The following is an 18,142-nucleotide window of genomic DNA, read 5'->3' as shown; positions in this document are numbered from 1 at the left end:
ATTGCCTTTCCCAATGAGAAGTCTAAACCTGCCACCATCCTAGCCTCATTTCCTGCCTCTGAAATGAGCACACTTGTATTCAGATCTTTTGTGCTCTATCCTGAAGTCTCCAGAGCACCCACAAGTCTCATTCAAGATGACCATCTGATCAGATCCTGCTTAGTATTTGATTTGAAATTAACGTCAGACAGGAGATTCAATTCCATGGCATGCTTATTCCAAGTAGATATGGTATAGATATATCAGACTGGTAGGACAAGATCTAATAAAAATGTATCACCTGAAAGAGGAGGTGGGATTTGCATCAAGTTGTACGTGTCAAACTGACACTTGCACAATGAGGAAAATAATTACCCTAGTCAAGGACTCTTTACTGAGCACACTGCCACCAACCCACAGACTTTTAAACCTACAAGCCATTATTTTTACTGCCCCAGCACATATGGCATGAATTAAAGGCAGCCCATTCCAAGCACAAATAAGAACTGGACTTTCTTGTTGAATATGAAAGTATTTTTTCAATGCATCTTCTGACCTTTGCAACTGAAAAAATACACAAAGCACTGAATCTGGATAGCTTTATTCTGAATTAAGGACAGGTACAGTGAAAACAGCCCCGGGAAGAAAAACTAAAACACAAACAGATGCCTCATGCATCTGATGAAGTGGGTCTTTGCCCACGAAAGCTTATGCTCCAAAATATCTTTTAGTCTATAAAGTGCCACAAGACTTTTTGTTGTTCTCAAAGATACAGACTAACAACAGCTCTCTCTCTGATACTTAAAACACAAGAAAGTAGCTGTCATACAACTGTGACAGCAACATGGCCAAATATTGTTCTGTTTTCAATCAGCATTTTTTATTTAATTTTAAGCAAGTTACATCCTAAGTGAGCATAAGCCTCTACAATGTTGTATACTTGTCATCTTCACCACTGCTCTGAAAGCCAGCAAATAGAGGATCACAAAAAAATCTAGAAGCTTTTAGCTATATGAGGCTACCCCCACCACAGCTGTTTCCCTACAAAGACAGTTTACTTTATTCACACACTTCCCATTTTAATTAGTCAGCAGTAAAACACAAATGAAGCTACTGCTAGCCCTCTTGTGTCAGAATACCTCTTAAGTGAAGCCTATAGGTATTTCTTTCTGACACTTGCACACAAACCCTATTCAATCTGTTCTTCCCACATAAAAGCATGTGGGTGGCAATCATGTCTTGTCTCCTATGGGACAGGATTATATATTATTAACTGCCTTTCCATTACAGTAAGACCTGTCAGAGATGAGCATCTTTTCCTCTGTATGAATAGCATGTGAATGCAGTACACCATTTCTTATACTGTCCATTAGCTTACAGACAATTGCAGTTACCATTATGATAGTCTATTTTTTTCCTTCTCCCATGGGTAATGGTGCATGGAATGAGAGTCTGAATCTTGAAATAGCATCTTAGACTAGTAATCTTTAAAAAAAAAAAGTTTCCAGTATCGGAAAAAACATAGGACAGCAACTCTTTGCTCTGTTTATCAGAGAGAAGCCTTTGGTTTGGTACCTCTGAGCTCAGAAGACAAGTTTCAACTGTAATAATTACATTGCAAAGCAAAATGGAAAGCATCCTCAGAGGAAGTTAGCTAGGCACATTTGGTTTTGTTTGCTATACTGTAGTCACAGCTTGTCATTCGACACCACTCTACCCCAGCCCTTCAGTTGTGTTGCTACTGTCGTCAGATCGTTTGCAAAGTTTTCTGGTGACGGCTGGATGCTGCCCTTCAATTTCCCATACTAAGTTATAAAAGGGAGGAAGTACCTGGCTATGAATTAGTTACAATTGCATGAATGATTAGTTTACAACATCCCCGCTTTTCATCATGTCAACATTCCAAGCACACTACATGTGAATAATTTCTTAGATTCCAGTTTTCCTTCTTGATGAACCATTAAAGTCCTAAAAGTAATTCCTCATAGACAAAATTATATTCCTCATGTCTGAATGAGAAATTTGAGCAAATAAAGAACACATTTACTAGTTGGCTAATTAAGTTACCAGCATGAATGTGAGAAATCCAGTGCGTCTTGCCTGGCATCATGTTCTTACAGCTTGGACTACCTCACGCTAGGATTTCCCTGCTTGTGTACATCTGCTCTTAATGTAGGTGTAAATGGCAGTGTAGTGGTGGTAGCATGTGCAGCAGTAGCAGAGGCACAGCCATGCCAAGCATAAAATGGTCAAAATTGGTGTGTATGTACATGTGCAGCTCAGCCACGATAGCTAAGCTGCTTTTATACTTGCTGAGAGCTAGCATGAGTAGGGGAGTCACATTTCTAGCTCATAGAGTAGATATAACCAAGTGATGAGACAGCCAAAGTATTAACTCCATGTATTTTTCTGAAGTTATAATAGGGTTTTTTCCTTTGATTTTGTCAGTGAGTTCAGTGCTTGCGACAGGTGCTGGAACAGCAGCCATGGAGATTAACACTCACCCTATGGAACAGACTGATACAGCTAAGAAAGCAGCAGCGTAGTTCTCCATGCCATGCTCCCAACATGTTTTAGCTCCAAATGCTTACAGATCCAATCTGGAGATGAAGGGGTACTGGCCTCTCCAGGCCCAGTGAGCCCTTGACATATCTGGAAAGACTGACAGAAGACAAGCCAGCAATCAGTAAATAGCAGTGGCCCTTTTCTGTGATATTGACATTTGGTTGCTGGAACTGAACTAGGGGCATGTCTATCCAGATAATGGGTGCACAGCAAGCTCAGCTGGTGTATGTACAGCACTGTCGCTTGCATGCACTGACTAGCTGGAACCTGCTTCTGTGGTTTGCAAGTTACATACCATGCTTTGACATACTGTTGTAACTTTGTGTGCATCAGCACAGCCCACGTGTCCAGTTACAGCATGGCAAGCCAAACTGGCAGTACATTCGCACCTTGGTTTGCTGCACGCTAAGTCTTTGAATGGATGAGCCTCAAGATAAAGCTCATATTACAAGGGCATCCAAAAACACCTGTCAGGTAGTTGCAACTTCTTTCTGATTCATCATGAAAATAAAACTATTACAGCCACATTTTTCAAACTCAGGTGCCTGACATTGGCTGATGAAAGCCACATTTCATGCGTGCTCTCACCCATCCTGCCTTGAGGGATGGATGAGAGAAAGCGGAGACATTATAGGCCACAAAAGAAATTTGAGCATTTAAAAATGGGTCCTCTTCCACATCTTTTTGCAAATATTATATACATACAAAAATGCAGATAGACACAAACCCTTGATTACATGCATTACAAGTAACACAGCAATGGAATGGACATTTTCCCCGGACACAAACAGAAAAGCTATCACAGCACTGACCATTCCTTTCACTGCTCTAAGCAAGCACACACACATGCAATTCAATTGTTTCTTAAAAACTGGTGGATTGTGACAGAAGGTGATGAGCAGCACATTCTAAAAACACACTTGATAGATGTATCAAGGACTTCCATATGCCACGCAGGAGATGTAATGTATTTCCCATTCCTCTGGCTAAAAGCAGCATATTGATGCAATTAATCAAATGAACCACACAAAGATATGTAATTTCTGCAACCATCCAGCATACATGGTTAAGAGAGTGTTTCTATAGCAGAATGATTGTAGGGAAGGAAGCGAAAAACAAATCACTAGCTGGCGGGTATACTGATATTTGAAAAAAATGTGAACAAATAGAAAAAGGAAATCCAAAAATGAAGTTTCAGGCTGACAAACTCTTAGCAATTCTGGATTAAATTTGGTGATTGTTTTCAGCTAAATAAAATCTCAAAAACTGCACATATTCAGTTTGAAATATTGCTTTGGAATTGATGCATCTTATTTTAAATATTTTTAAATGACATTTGAAATGTTTAACCAAAAACACGATTTTTCAGTGCAAAAAAAACCAAAACAAAATCAGGATCAATTCAGCACAACTGAATCAACACAAAAAGTTAGTTACTAGCTTAACTCTAGTTTGCAGTGGCAAATGGGATAAGGAGATTTAACGACACATTGCCAGGCCCAAAATGAGACAAGTGATCACACCCTTCACAAACTGAGTGCATGTACAGGTACTAAATGTCATGATGACAAAGAATCTAAAACAATTAATTTAGCCCCTCCACTTGTGCATTGTACTATACGAAATATGTTGCATTTGAGGTAAGGAATACAGAACAGATCCCCAAACCCCCTTGGGCTGGGGCCCGTACACAAAGGCAATTAATTGAACAATAGAAATCATGGCCCACAACTGCATCCCTTGAAATATTAACTGACTTGCCTTTCTGACTGGAAAAAAAAATTGGATGTTTGATTTGCTAAACAGATGGTGACAATTACTTTAAAAATTCCCAGGCCTGTTCCCTGTGAAGCTTGCACTCACACACACACACACTCTCTCTCTCTCTTTCTCCCTCTCTCTCTCTCTCTCTCTCTCTCAAAATGCTTCTGTCGTGCTAAAATGAACAAAAATTCATTGACCATCCAATCAGGAAGCAGACATACCTATACATGACTTAGCTGACTCACACAGTTCAAAAAATACATTCCAGTACCTACTTCACTGTCACTGTTTGAGTCTACCACCTAAAGATGGTCAAGCAGCAGATTTGCATAATTACAATAAGTAGGCAAATCCATAAAAATCATTAGCTTTTTTGGATAATTCAAGAACAGAAAAAAGGCCTGAATCTGAAGAATACATTTTCTTTGCATATATCTTTTGTTTTACCCTGGGAAAGGTCATGTGCAGACAAAGCATATTAAAAAATAAAAGTATAAAAATGCAGGAAGGAAGCGGGGGAGAGACAACTTTGTGGTGGTATACTTGGGAAATAGTTTGATCTTATCCCAATTTTAAAGCTGTGTGTCACAGAAAACAAACAAAGTTCCTTTTTTTTGTGGGAACTGCCCTTTTACAGAAGGTATGGCAAATCCATCTGCTGCTTTATTATAACTGTTTCTGCCTTGTTTTGTGGCAAGCTATGAAACTGTACTAATCACAGAAACAGACTGTTCAGCCAGAAAATGAATGCCAGATTCCACAGAATCCTAGCCCACATGTATTGAAATCACAGGCTTAGCTTATGATTTTATGGGAGAGTGGTTTTGTAGTTATTGGTCTGGACTAAGTTCAGGTCCTATAGGAAGAATAGGACAGATTTCATCTGTTCGCTGCCAAATCTAATTGCATTTTCAATATGAAATGATCAAAGACAAAAGTGCACATGTCTAGGTACTTCAGTGACATGCCATATGGAGGTTTAGATAAAGGTTACGCAGGTTGTTAAAGCTCCCTATAACAACGGGATAGGGCCTGTATCCTGAACAACTAGAGCAAAAGGAGCATATATCTGAGCTTCCTTTTACAGGAAGGATTAATAAGTGAACTGAGTTTAATGTGAGATATGGATGTGCCCAGGTTTGACTTTCCAAAACAATTATACTCAAACAATAAATGGGAGAAAATATAATAGGTAACATCATACAACTCTATGCGGCACATAGCAATCCCTTCCGTACAATATTTCATACGAAGAACGAAACACGTGGAATCAAAAAGGATCAAATGTGAGGAAGATATATCTTGATATAAGATATTAAAACAAAAAGGAATATTCCCCCCCAAAAAAAAGACATTACCCCAAATAATCTATAAACAGTGGACCAGTTTCATGCCTTTTGTAGCTAAATTCATTGGGGTGATTTTTCCCTCTTGGTTCCGCATTTTTGTCATTTTGCAGGGGATAGTAGAGGGGTATTATTTGTGCTGACACTTTATATCCCTTTTTTCTCTCCTCTCCCCAATCTCAAATTCCCCTTCAAACACTATTTTATTCTACATAACCTCATTTAGTCAAAAACACTTTTACTCTTTTCTCAGAAGCCCATACTCCCCCAAAATCTTTATTTTTTATGTTAATTGGTAGATTTATATCATCAAAAGGAAATGCAATGTCAGTAAGTTAATTCGTGATCTGTACTGCATACCCACTTCACACTCACCCAATGCCTGCAGAATTCGAGCTGAACATTAAGTTGTTCCTCCTGTATTTATAGTTAGCACATTCTGTTTAACTTTCACTTTAATCTTTGTGGCCTGCTACTGGTAGGATAGCTTTTTAAAAGAGGATATAAACTTTTTAATGTTAACACTGTTAGAGCCAGCTAAAGTTTTCACTATATCATATTCATTATTAAAAGAATGTAGTAACAAGAGTTAAGGTACAAAATTAGTCCAATCTTTACCGTAGAAAGTAGTATCAGAATTTTGTTTAGTATTGTGACTAGTAACAAAGAGGTAGCCATGTTAGTCTATATTCTAACAAAACAAAACAGCAGTCATGTAGCACTTTAAAGAGTAACAAAATCATTTATTAGGTGATGAGCTTTCATGAGACAGACCCACTTCTTCAGATCGATAGCATTTCCAGTCCAGACTCAATTATATAGCACAGAGATACAAAAGAAATTGCATTAAGACCTGAGAGTGTGTGTCCTACAACAAAGAGACTTTAAAAGCAGGTTACACAGGGAGATTAGTGAACTGCGGGTTCATACTCAAATTTAACACATTGACACTTGGTACGAACAGGGACAGCAATCATTTCACCCATTTTAAGGACTATTTCCCTTCCTTTGATGTTTGCAATGATCTCATGCAAGACACTTAACATCCCCCACCCCTCTCCTTCAGTTCCATGTATTTGATTTTTCAGTTTTTATTGCAGTTTTTTTGAACCTCTGTGCTATATTACTGAGTCTGGACTGGAAATGCTATAGATCTGAAGAAGAGAGTCTGCCCCATGAAAGCTCATTACCCAATAAATTATTTTGTTAGTCTTTAAAGTGCTACATGACTGCAGTTTTGGTTTTGTTAATATTGTGGCTAGTAATGTGTTTGAATACAGCTTCCATTGTGATATTCTGTCTTCTGATTGACTGGCCTTCCACCCTTTTCCCTTGGGTTGGTGAGACAGGAGTGCAGAAGGGATACAAGGAAAGAATAGTGAAGTTCTACAACACACCTCTGTAATTCAAAGAATAAGTGGTGAATTAAAACATCGTGGATTATAGTTATGCCATGTTGTTACCATTCTGACTAACAGGATATTAATCATAATATTTAACCAGTGTCAGACTGCTGGCCAGAGTGCCTGAGCCAGAGATTTGTCACTGCAGCACCCCCCAAAGAGGGTTATAGAAGCTAGCTGAGCAAAATGCAGGCCCGTTGGTTGGCAGCTGTGAGCCCGAGAGCAGAGGGGTTATATAAGGCAGCTGAGGGTGCAGGAAACAGAAGAAAGGTGATGAAGGCAGCAGTAGGCTCTGCTGTCCTGTTGCTGAGCAACCAGAGGGGATTCTGTGATCAACTATAAATCAGAGGTGATGGGACCGTCACACAATAAAAGCATGGGTGCCTGGAATTAGTGTGTTCTGTGCTGAGTTTATAGACGGAACAGGGGCCTGGGGCCCGGGGCCCAGGAGCATGAGCTTCCGCTACACCAAATATCCTCTGAGTCAGTTAGATTCAAGTCCAAATACAAGACTTAGTACTGACTTTAAACAGGCCACTAATATTAAAAATGTACCATCCTGCTTGAGAGACACTGAATTACAGTTCATTCCACCAGTCTCTGGTAGCACATCCAGATGAAAATTGAAGATGCCATTGCAGTTTTCTTTTTGAAATCCAAAATTATGAGCCACTTCTCAGTACACAGCAATTGCCCCATTTGCCTACACAATCAGTGCATTACTGGTATCCAAGTCATTATCCTAATGTGCTTTTTGGATAGCTAGATTACAAAAGGCATTATCTAAATTTAAAAGCCGCAGAACAGCAGTGAATTGTAATCCTAGCCCATTATAATTACAGGCTTCAGCATGTCCGTTTGGAGTTTCATTAGTAGGTGTTTAACCAAGGGCAAGATCTGGGCCACAGTAGCATACATACACCCAGAGGGGAGTGCACTCCATTGCTGAATGAAGGAGGTTGCCATGTGAGCACCAAAATCATTTTGTTCTGTTGCTGCTTCTAAAACATGGACTATAAAGTATTAATCTTTTCCCAGGCACTCAGCAAATAACAGAGCTGGGGATTGTTCTTTAGAGTGCCAACTATTTGTGTATTTGCTGACCCAAATATGCTGCAGACCAGGACTTCTATTTTAGATATCTTATAATAGATTATTAGGTGCTTTAAAAAAATAACACCTCAGCACGCTAGCTGGCAGTGAAGGAGCAAGGAAAGAGCAGCAAAAACCAGACAGAATAGTCACGTATTCAGAGATGGGACATCTCTGAACGACAGAGACAAGAAGTGTGGGGAATTAAAGTGAGAACTCCAAGAAGAGAAGAAGGGAAGCCAGAGTGACAGAATATCAGAGGAGAAGATGGAGTGGTAAAAGGCCATTCAAATATGCCAGGTAAGGCCTACCAGATATCCTATCCCTTGAAGTCACCAAAAGGGAGGCAAAACTACTCTTGCCCCTTTAATATTCCATCCAGCAGCCAGAGGTTACCACCATCTAATGGCTGCTCGTTTATATAACATAGCAGGCTCCACCCATTTTCCACCTCAGTTGAAACTATCACCACAGTTGGCACTCTCAGTGGCAGTCTCAGGATAGACCAAGAATTCAGTAGGCAAAGAGACTGGTCTCTCACCCAAATCTGATGTCTCCCTGAGTCAGATTTAAAGCACATAGGCATGTTAACATAGGGATGATTGCAGTAATGCTCTATCACATGTTCTCTCCCTCCAAAAAAAATCTCCAGTGCTGTCATTCTTGCAGCTTTTACTTGCCTTAGATTTGCTGACATTAAATAAAACAAAACCAAGAAACATTTTCAAGATATAAACAGATCATTTGTCTGAAAAGAAAAGTAATTTCCTGGTAACCTTTGGAAATACTTAAATAACCCACGCATCTTTACAGCCAAATAGCTTATTTGAATAAGGAAATTTCTCATCTTATGTTTAGCATTTCTCATTCCCTTCCCAGTGCAGCTTTACATCTCATCTTAAAAATAACATCCCCAGTCACAATAAATTGGATGTGGACCAATTTTCTGATCCTGTTCTACTCCGCTTTTCTAATCTCTGATTTGTTATGTATAGGAAATTCATCTGTACTAGAATGCACAGAGACCTCCCTCCAGAGGTCAGAGTGCTGTGGGAACAACCCACAGAAATATATCCATTGCCTGGAGGCAGAGTTTTATTCCTGCCTAATTTAAACTAACTCAACAGCTATTCTTTCCATTCAATCCAGCATGGATAATTCCCTGAGGCAAAGAAAAATTGCCTTCATCACTGCATTGCCTGGTCCTGCTACAAGAATGCAGTATTTTTTTAGAGGGCTTGTTCTCATGAGAAAAATGCCATGAGCTCTATTTCTACCTCTGCCCCATGATTAAAGAATTAGGGAGTGCTACACATGCTACCCTTACCATCTTAATTACTGTAACTGTCAGTAGTCTCAAAAAAAAATCCATTTCAGAGCATGGGAGTGCCAGATTCTATGCTGCAGGCCTCAGAAATAACATCACGAATGGATCACTTTTATGCCAAGCTTTTTAAAAAAAAAATGAAGTTTATGCTCCACAGGAAAGGTTGACTTGACACAGCAGTCCTTACTGTGTCAAAATTCCCATTGTCAAAACACTGGCAGATCTAACTTCGTGCACACTAAAGGTTCTTTATAATTACATGATTACCAATTCAGCTTTTTAAAAAAAGAACACTTTGTGTTGTATATTTAAAAAGTGATACATATGAAGAACCTAAGGGCATATAGGACTAGGCAAAGGTGGGGTTTGTTTTGGGTTTTTTTCAGTGACTAGTAAACTTGTCAAAAAAATAGCATATTGGGTGTTTGCAGTTTAGGATCAAATTTAGGAAACAGGTTTCTGCCAAAAATTGATTTATTTCAAAACAAAAAACCCAACAGTTCATTACAGCCATTCCTAAACATTTCTACTCCAAGTGCCACCTCAGAGGCCCTCTGCACTGTCCTAGTTGCTACTTTTCCTACCTTCCTGGCTTTACCAGCCTCCCTGATCTCAGGCAGTGACTTCAGTCTGCCTTCCTGAAACCCCAGACACTCCTCCTCTCATCCAGGGAGCAACTGGAGAGTCTGTTGCCAGTTTCATGGCTTATATAGACTCTGCCTAGTCCTTCCCAGCTGAGCCTCTTCTAATTAAATCCCTAGGCCTAGTCTTCACCAGCTGAAGCCTGGGCAGTTAATTGGCAACCTTCACCCTTCCAGGTCTTGTGTGAGGTGCACACCCCAACACATTCTTCAAGAATACATGTGCTTGCTTAGATATGGCTGTGCAAACTTAAAATAGCTGACAATTACGTTGTTAACACCAGTTGAAGAAAAAGTCAGGAGCAGATATTGGCCTGTTCAGGCAGTCTAGCTTGCTAGGGATATCACAGTGAAGGCAGGGAGCTGGGCACTCTGGAAAATAAACCCAGTCAGGAGGGAGAGAGAGAGATGAGGCTATGCCCAAGATAAGCAACAGATAGGGAGATGAAAGAGTATGAGTGTTTGATAATTTGCCATATGACAGAATCTTAGCACACCAACTGGACTCAGACCTGAACTATGAAGTAGAAAGACTACAAGCAGAAGCAATCTGTACCTCAATGTCATGGTGAAGCACCAAATGAGTCTGTTGGATTCCATTATCGTTGTTTGGCTTCCTCCCCAAAACAGAGAGCAAATGCACCCTCCTTGTACTACCTCCTTGCTGACCGACCATCCACCTAGAGGATTGTTTAGAATGTTGTAAATTCAAGTGGCATTTTGTATAAAAATATCTAACTATAAGTAGAATTTCCTAATTACAGAAAATACTAGCTCTTGCTCCTAGAGAAGAATATTGTTCTTCCACTGTTCTTCTACCTTTCCATGCCTTCAAAAAGGTAAAAAAAACCACACAGAAGGAATGTTCTCAGTTTGAACTCAAATGCTTTTGACACTCTCAGAATTGTCAGCTCTCATTTCTGAATCTGCAAATCAAGAACTATTACTGCAGGTTTTATGAGAGATATCCTTCTATTAAAAATGCATTTATTTTCAAGATGTCATAAACTGACATGGAAATGTTAACTACATTAACTTTTTAATATTCTTTCAAACCACTTGTATTTCATAAAATGGCTATAAAATCTAGCCCTAGTGTTCATATTTCAACTCAAAATATATCCATTCTGACATGTTTTATTGAATATCACCAAGTAATAAATCTAGACTCTCAAGCCTATAGTCAGATGCATGGTATGCATCACTGTACAGCTCAAAATTGCTCCTCTTCCACTGCCAATCACAGTGGAACATGCCCCAGTAGGTTCACCCACCTTAGGTAAGCGAAAGGTGCTCATGGAGATTGTAGAACTTTTAGTCTTACTTTTGCAAAGCTATTAAATATATGAAATCATATTAAGCAGGCAGCCAAGTTTAGCCCCTGCCCATCCCCCCAGGCTGTGACAGAACAAAACTAAACTAGACCATCCCCGTTTCAGGGAAGGAAATATTGAGGAAAATAAGGGGAAATTAAAAATAGAGAAAAAAACTTCTTACTTGCCAAAGCCATGCTACTGGCAAAGCCCCTTTGGAAGAATGATTGAGCAAAGACTATATTCTGAAAAATGCTAGACAGTTAAAACAATGAAACAAAGTATTTTACTATTTACAAGGACGTGAGTTCCAAAATTCTTCTATATGATTCAGCACTTACATGCCATCTGAAGAACAGTTTGTCAATACAAAAAATACCCCTAATTAAAACTATGACACTAACGATTGAGCTAGGAAAAGGACTGAAGGGATCAATAGATGCGAATGTATATTCTACTAATCCGAAAACTTTCCTTAACTAGAGTTTTTTGCAGAGTGAATGGCTGAGCAGTGATAGGGTAACCACGTTTCCCTATGCCGGGGTCAGCAAAGCCCCTCCCCCGTGCCAAGGGTGGCTTGCAAGCCAATTTTCATTGGCACACGAGACAGTAGTGTGCAGTGGCCTGGGAGCGCATACAGGGGGAGCACGTGTGGGGAGCTGTTGCCTGTGCCTGGGCGGTGAGGGGGGTGCGCCCCTGTCAGGGAGTGCTCTGGCAGCTCAGCGCTGCCTCCCTGGCAGCCAGCATTTGCCAGACCGGTTACCATGACTCTGTCCCTCTCCAAAGGAGCCAGCACTGCAGGGAGCATTCTGTGGGCCCAGCCCCACGCCCTGCACTCTGGCTGCGGTGTCTCTGCCTTGCTCAGTGCAGCTCAGGCAGTCTCCCCAGCTGCCACTTCTGCTGCCCAGCTCCTCAGGGGATGGACCCACCCACCACAGCCAGGTAAGACTGTCCCAGTCCCTCCTCTGCCCCGCTTCCCTCTCCATGGCCAAGCCACTGCTGCAGCAGGTATCCTTCCAGGCAAGTTTCTAGCAAACTTTCTTCCCTCACTTCCGCCCCAAGGAGCCTCCCAGGCTGAAGCCCAGGCTGACTGCCATGCCTGGGCTTAGCTCCTGGGAGCTTCAATGGATGCACTTCCCCTCCATAACTCCTTTCCCTTCCTGGAGGGGTTGCGGGGGAGAAGATGAGAACACCAGCAGGCCTAGAGCCACTTATTTCTCTGCTCCCTCCAGCAACCCACGCTCCACAGCCCATCATGGACAGAGCCAGCCCCAGCCCAGAGAGTGGTGGCTGCTGCCCCCTGGTGGTAGGCTGTGGTTGTGTCCTGGACAGGAAGAGGTTGCGGACGGGGATTTCAGACTAACACGTCACGTTGGAGCCACAGATCTCATCCCACAGGAGCGATTCACCAGACATTAGGGTGCAGGACAGCGCAGAGCTGCTGGGAACGTGGGGCTGGACCCTTCGGGCCAAATGTGGGGCGGCGGTGGAGCTGCTCCCCCTGCTGCACGTGCCTCCTCCTGCCATCTGCCCTCCTCTCCTCTGGGGAAGGGAACTGACCTGTCTGCCACCACACCTCCACCATCTGCCCTATCTCCCCTGGGGACAGGACCAAGCCCCTCTGTCCACCCTCTACTGTCCAGCTGCTCCCCCACTTGCCCTGAGACAGGGATTTTTTTTTACTCCACCTGCCACCCCCTTCCCACTGTCTGGTATGGCCGAGCCCTCTTGTTTTCCATTTCTGCCCTGTCTTGCTACCTTGCCAGTCACTGCCACCATCTTTCGGGCAGGCGGTTCATTCCAGCGAGGTGTTTGGAGGTCCTGCTTCCTCAGGGCTGCCCAGTTCCTCCCTCTCTGCTCACCTGCCCCCAGCACATGCCAGTCCCACTTCTGCAGGCCAGGACTCTCCCTCCTGCCACCAGCCACAGCTAAACAGTAAAGCGCTGTACCTCTTAGTGACTTTAAAAAGTATCACCAGCAGTCGGACCCTACACAGAGGTCTAAAGGTCAAAATTCAACACTCCCCCTTGGAAAGGTTGCTGACCCCGTCCTATGCTGAATACAGAACACCTGGTAAAATGGCAGTCAGTCGTACAAATGTGCAAATTAACATCAAGTTAATTGATGTCAAGTTGACGGAGTACCTGCTCAAGATGAACATGGCTTGACATTATTCTCTTGAGTTACCCTCTCACCCTAAAGACTTTAGGGTTTGAACAGGGAGGGATGACACACACACTCTCCCATCCCTCTCTCACACATGGGGCGAGAGGCCCCCAGGACAAATCCACCTCTCCCAGTACAGCTTCTTCCCATGACAACATGTGGGGTGGGCATTCAGGGTCACATGCTCCCTCCCCCCCCAACCCCAGATTTTTGCCAGGATTCACAGCAGCACATGGCCAGCAGCAGCCTCCTGGCACTGGGCAGGAGGGAATGCATGGTGTGAATTCCAACTGTAGGGAAGGAGGAGGAGAAAGGGGCCATGTCAAACAGCTCATCTCTTCCTCTTGCCACCACTTCCCTGAGGCTGGAAGCAGCTTACCCCTTCCTGCCTGCAGAGCATCACAAGGCAGCTAACATCTCCAGGCTGCTACTGGCTACCAATATAATCCCTCCAATTCCTGTTCCCTGGATACAGTGTGGAAAAGGACATGCATTGTACACCTGGATCCAGGGAGCCTGACTGCAGGGGCTTAAGCAACTCCAGCCTGAAAGGTGGCTCAGGATGGCAGGGGTTTGCAAGCAGTTTGCTGCAGCACACTGGTGTGCCATGAGAACTGTCCAAGTGTGCCATGATATTTCATCAATTTCCCCTCATTGTGGCTCTTTGCAGAGCCAACGCAGAGGGAGGGAGGGCAAGGCCCTGCTGGCACAGGTTGATGATTCCCCTCCCCCCCATTGGTGGCTTTTTGCAGAACCACCCTGAGGAGAAACGCCAACACCACAGGACCCCAGCTGCTTCCCTGCCTGAATGAACTGATGGGGACCCTGCCACCGTTCCCTGCTGTGATAAATGAGAAAAAGGGAGGGTGGAAGCCTGTTAGAGCTGGGATGAGGTTTAAATGTCGCATCCGAGCTCCAACAGGATCGCCAGTAGAGGAGCCGGCTTTCAGTGCTTACTCGTTTACTCAACACCCCTAGCATGGCGTTGAGCAGATTTTGAAAATGTGTCTGTGCTCACTAAGACGGTGTATTCTGTGGAGAATTTGAAACATTAATGCTGAAAAAAGTGGGCATTGCGTGGCCTGGTCTCATTGAGGTGTGCTCTGTTACTAAAAAGGCTGGGAACAACTGGCCTAGGGTATGGAGCAACCCCACACTCCCTACGAGCAGGACCCAGGACTGGAATGGTTGGGGACAGGGGAGGCAGGTGATAAGCCACTGACCCAGGGTCTGATGTGGAGCCTGCAAGTTCAGGATGCGAGCAGGCTGGAAAATCAGTCCTCTCTGTCCAGCCACTCCAGAGCTTGGATGAGGGACAGAGAAGTTTCCAGATGCCAGTACTGTCTGAGACTCTGGCAAATGGCTGGCAAGCAGAGATCTGGCCAGTAGCAAGACCTGCCAGTACTGATGAGAGGGAGACAGAAAATATGGGACAATTTGCCCCTATTTAATCAAAAGTCAGGACACCTGCTGGAGGGCATAAATATGGGATTGTCCCTTTAAAATGGGGCATCTAGTCACCCTATAAAGCGAGTCACAAAGTACATGCAATCCTTGACTAATCTTATTTTAAATTTTGCTCAACTACCTTTCTGTCCACTTGTTCCAAACTAAAGGCTCATTCTGCTCCTGTTGATGACCACGGTAATTGTCAGAAACCGGCCTTCAAACAACAGATAAAGGAAAATTTCTGTGTTTTATCACCATCCTGTCTTGCTATAATAATTTTAAAGCATTTCATGAGGGAAATAAGTCATAATTAGCAGGAGAGGAAAATCTTTAAACCTCCATGAAAGGGGCATAATTATATGCTTTTACAACTAGGTCGGGGTCTGCAACCCACAGCTCCAGAGCTACATTCTTTAAGGGCTTCTTTGTGGCTCCCAACACTATAATTGCAAAGTTTAAAAAAAAAAAAAACAAAAACTCATGATTATTTTTGATAAATGGTGAATGTCTAAAAACCCAACAATGAACAACTCATATCTAAATAGCAATTGACACGTTATTGCAAAAGGTTGGATAACTCCCCCTTTATTATGTTGTTGTACATTGCAGGATATGGTACTCTATAGCTGCGTCTACACGTGCACGCTACTTCGAAGTAGCGGCACCAACTTCGACGTTAGGTGGCGAGACGTCGAAGTCGCTAACCTCATGAGGAGATAGGAATAGTGCCCTACTTCGACGTTCAACATCAAAGTAGGGACCGTGTAGACGATCCGCGTCCCGCAACGTCGAAATTGCTGGGTCCTCCATGGCGGCCATCAGCTGGGGGGTTGAGAGATGCTCTCTCTCCAGCCTATGGTCACCATGGGCAGCAGCCCTTAGCCCAGGGCTTCTGGCTGCTTCTGCGGCAGCTGGGGATCTATGCTGCAGGCACAGGGTCTGCAACCAGTTGTCAGCTCTGTGTATCTTGTGTTGTTTAGTGCAACTGTGTCTGGGAGGGGCCCTTTAAGGGAGCGGCTTGCTGTTGAGTCCGCCCTGTGACCCTGTCTGCAGCTGTGCCTGGCATCCCTATTTCGATGTGTGCTACTTTGACATGTAGACGTTCCCTCGCTGCGCCTATTTCGATGTTGGGCTGAGCAACGTCGAAGTTGAACATCGACGTTGCTGGCCCTGGAGGACGTGTAGACGTTATTCATCGAAATAGACTATTTCGATGTTGGCTGCACGTGTAGACGTAGCCTGTGTGTGTTTTGACCATGTTGCTAATAAAGTCTTGATTTTGAAAAGGAAAAGGAAGCTTGCAGCATTCCTGCTGTGAAGGGCAACAGGCATTTTAAGAAAGAAAACAAATTAAACATGGAGTAAAATGGCATAATTAAAGTGGGGTTAGAATGGCATCAAAAAGAAGGAAAACCAAAAGTGAAAACAGAATTTCAAGCTGAATAGGCCCAAACCTTCGCATTTATATCACATTTGGCTGGGCTCCCTTTATGTCTCATTTGCAATAAGAAATTTGCGAACAACTAAAATGCAACCGTCAGAGGCATTTTCTTAAACTTTTGCCAAACCATGGCCAGCTAGAGATGCCAGGAAAAAAGCCGAGGAGGAGCTGCTATGCAAAGCGAGCAAAACAAGAACACCTTCACTAAATGAGTGAAATCACCAAGTAGCATAACTGTGGCTAGTTTTGTGGCCACTCAAGAGATCGTGAAACGAGGAAAGCCGTTCATGGATGGGGAATATATAAAAGAGTGCTTTATCGAAGTATCAGAGTAGCTGTACAGTGATTTCAAAAACAAGCAACATTGCTCAGAAAGTTAGAGATCTGCCATTGTCTGCAAAGACAGTGAGGGATAAAGCTCAAAAAATGGCCACAGGTATAACCAGCCAGCAAATTAAGGACATTAATACAGCCCTGGGCTTCTCTCTAGCTTGCGATGAGTCAAGTGACATTGATGACGTCACACAAGTTGCCTTTCTTGGCAAGTATGTGAATTCTCGACCCCAAGAGGAGCTTATTAAGTTGCTGCCACTCAAAGGCCAAACAAGGGGAGAAAGATATTCTTTGAGTTGTCATTGATTGCCTAAAATGAAAGAAATAAATACTAGTCACATGATCTCAGTTGCGACTGATGTGGCATCAAGTATGAAAGAGGCACACCGGCAGCTGTTTTTATATTGCATAAAACACTGGATCATAATGTGATATTGTCTCCCTGCATAAATCATCAAGAAGCAATCGGTGCACAATTGCTTCCACCTGAGATCACAAAAGTGATGATGTGGTAATGCAGATCGTCAATAAAATAATAGCAAAAGGCTTGAACCACCAGCAGTTCTGTGCCCTTCTTGAAGAGGTCAGATGTCAATATTCTGACCTTCTCCAACACAACAAGGTACAGACAGTGGCTTTCCAGGAAAACATGATTGCACGTTTTGCAGCCTGTTGGAAGAAGTGAAGGTGCTCATTCAGGAAAAGGGCTGTGAATATGCTTAGCTGACAGATCCTATGTGGCTACAGGCATTTCGCTTCATGGTGGACTTCACCTCGCATTTAAATGACCTTAACAAAAAGCTACAAGGAAAGGAAACCACAGCTGTCTTGCTATCATTTGAGAGAACACTAACATTTGCGAGAGACATTGAGACAGGCTTGCTGGTTCATTTCCCGTCACAGAAGCAATTCAAAGAGGCAACAAAGTATGAGCTTAATATCGTGAGCTTAAAAAATGTGACACTGAAAGTCCAAGAAACCTTTGCAGGGCAATTTCAGGAATTTAGAAAGGAAAAGGCAACTTTGTCATTTGTGTTGAAACCCCTTGAAGCTCATACTTTTGCACTCAACTTTTCAACATTTACAGGAGTGGACCTAGCAGAACTGGAACTGGCTGACGTGGACTTCTAAATTCAGAGGCTTGGTGCCTGAACTCAAAAGATCTAGAAAGGCAGAAATCTACCCTGGCACTTCACCAGAGATGTACTGAAATACTTGATCTTAAGAAATAGGACCAAATTGTGTTTGGAGTCTGGAATTCTTTACTGGATGCTTACAGTAACATGAAGAGATGCATTTGGTATCCTGTCCATCTTTGGATCT

Source organism: Carettochelys insculpta, chromosome 4, assembly GCF_033958435.1.
Source record: "Carettochelys insculpta isolate YL-2023 chromosome 4, ASM3395843v1, whole genome shotgun sequence".
Taxonomy (NCBI): domain Eukaryota; kingdom Metazoa; phylum Chordata; order Testudines; family Carettochelyidae; genus Carettochelys; species Carettochelys insculpta.
This window is presented reverse-complemented; position numbering follows the sequence as displayed.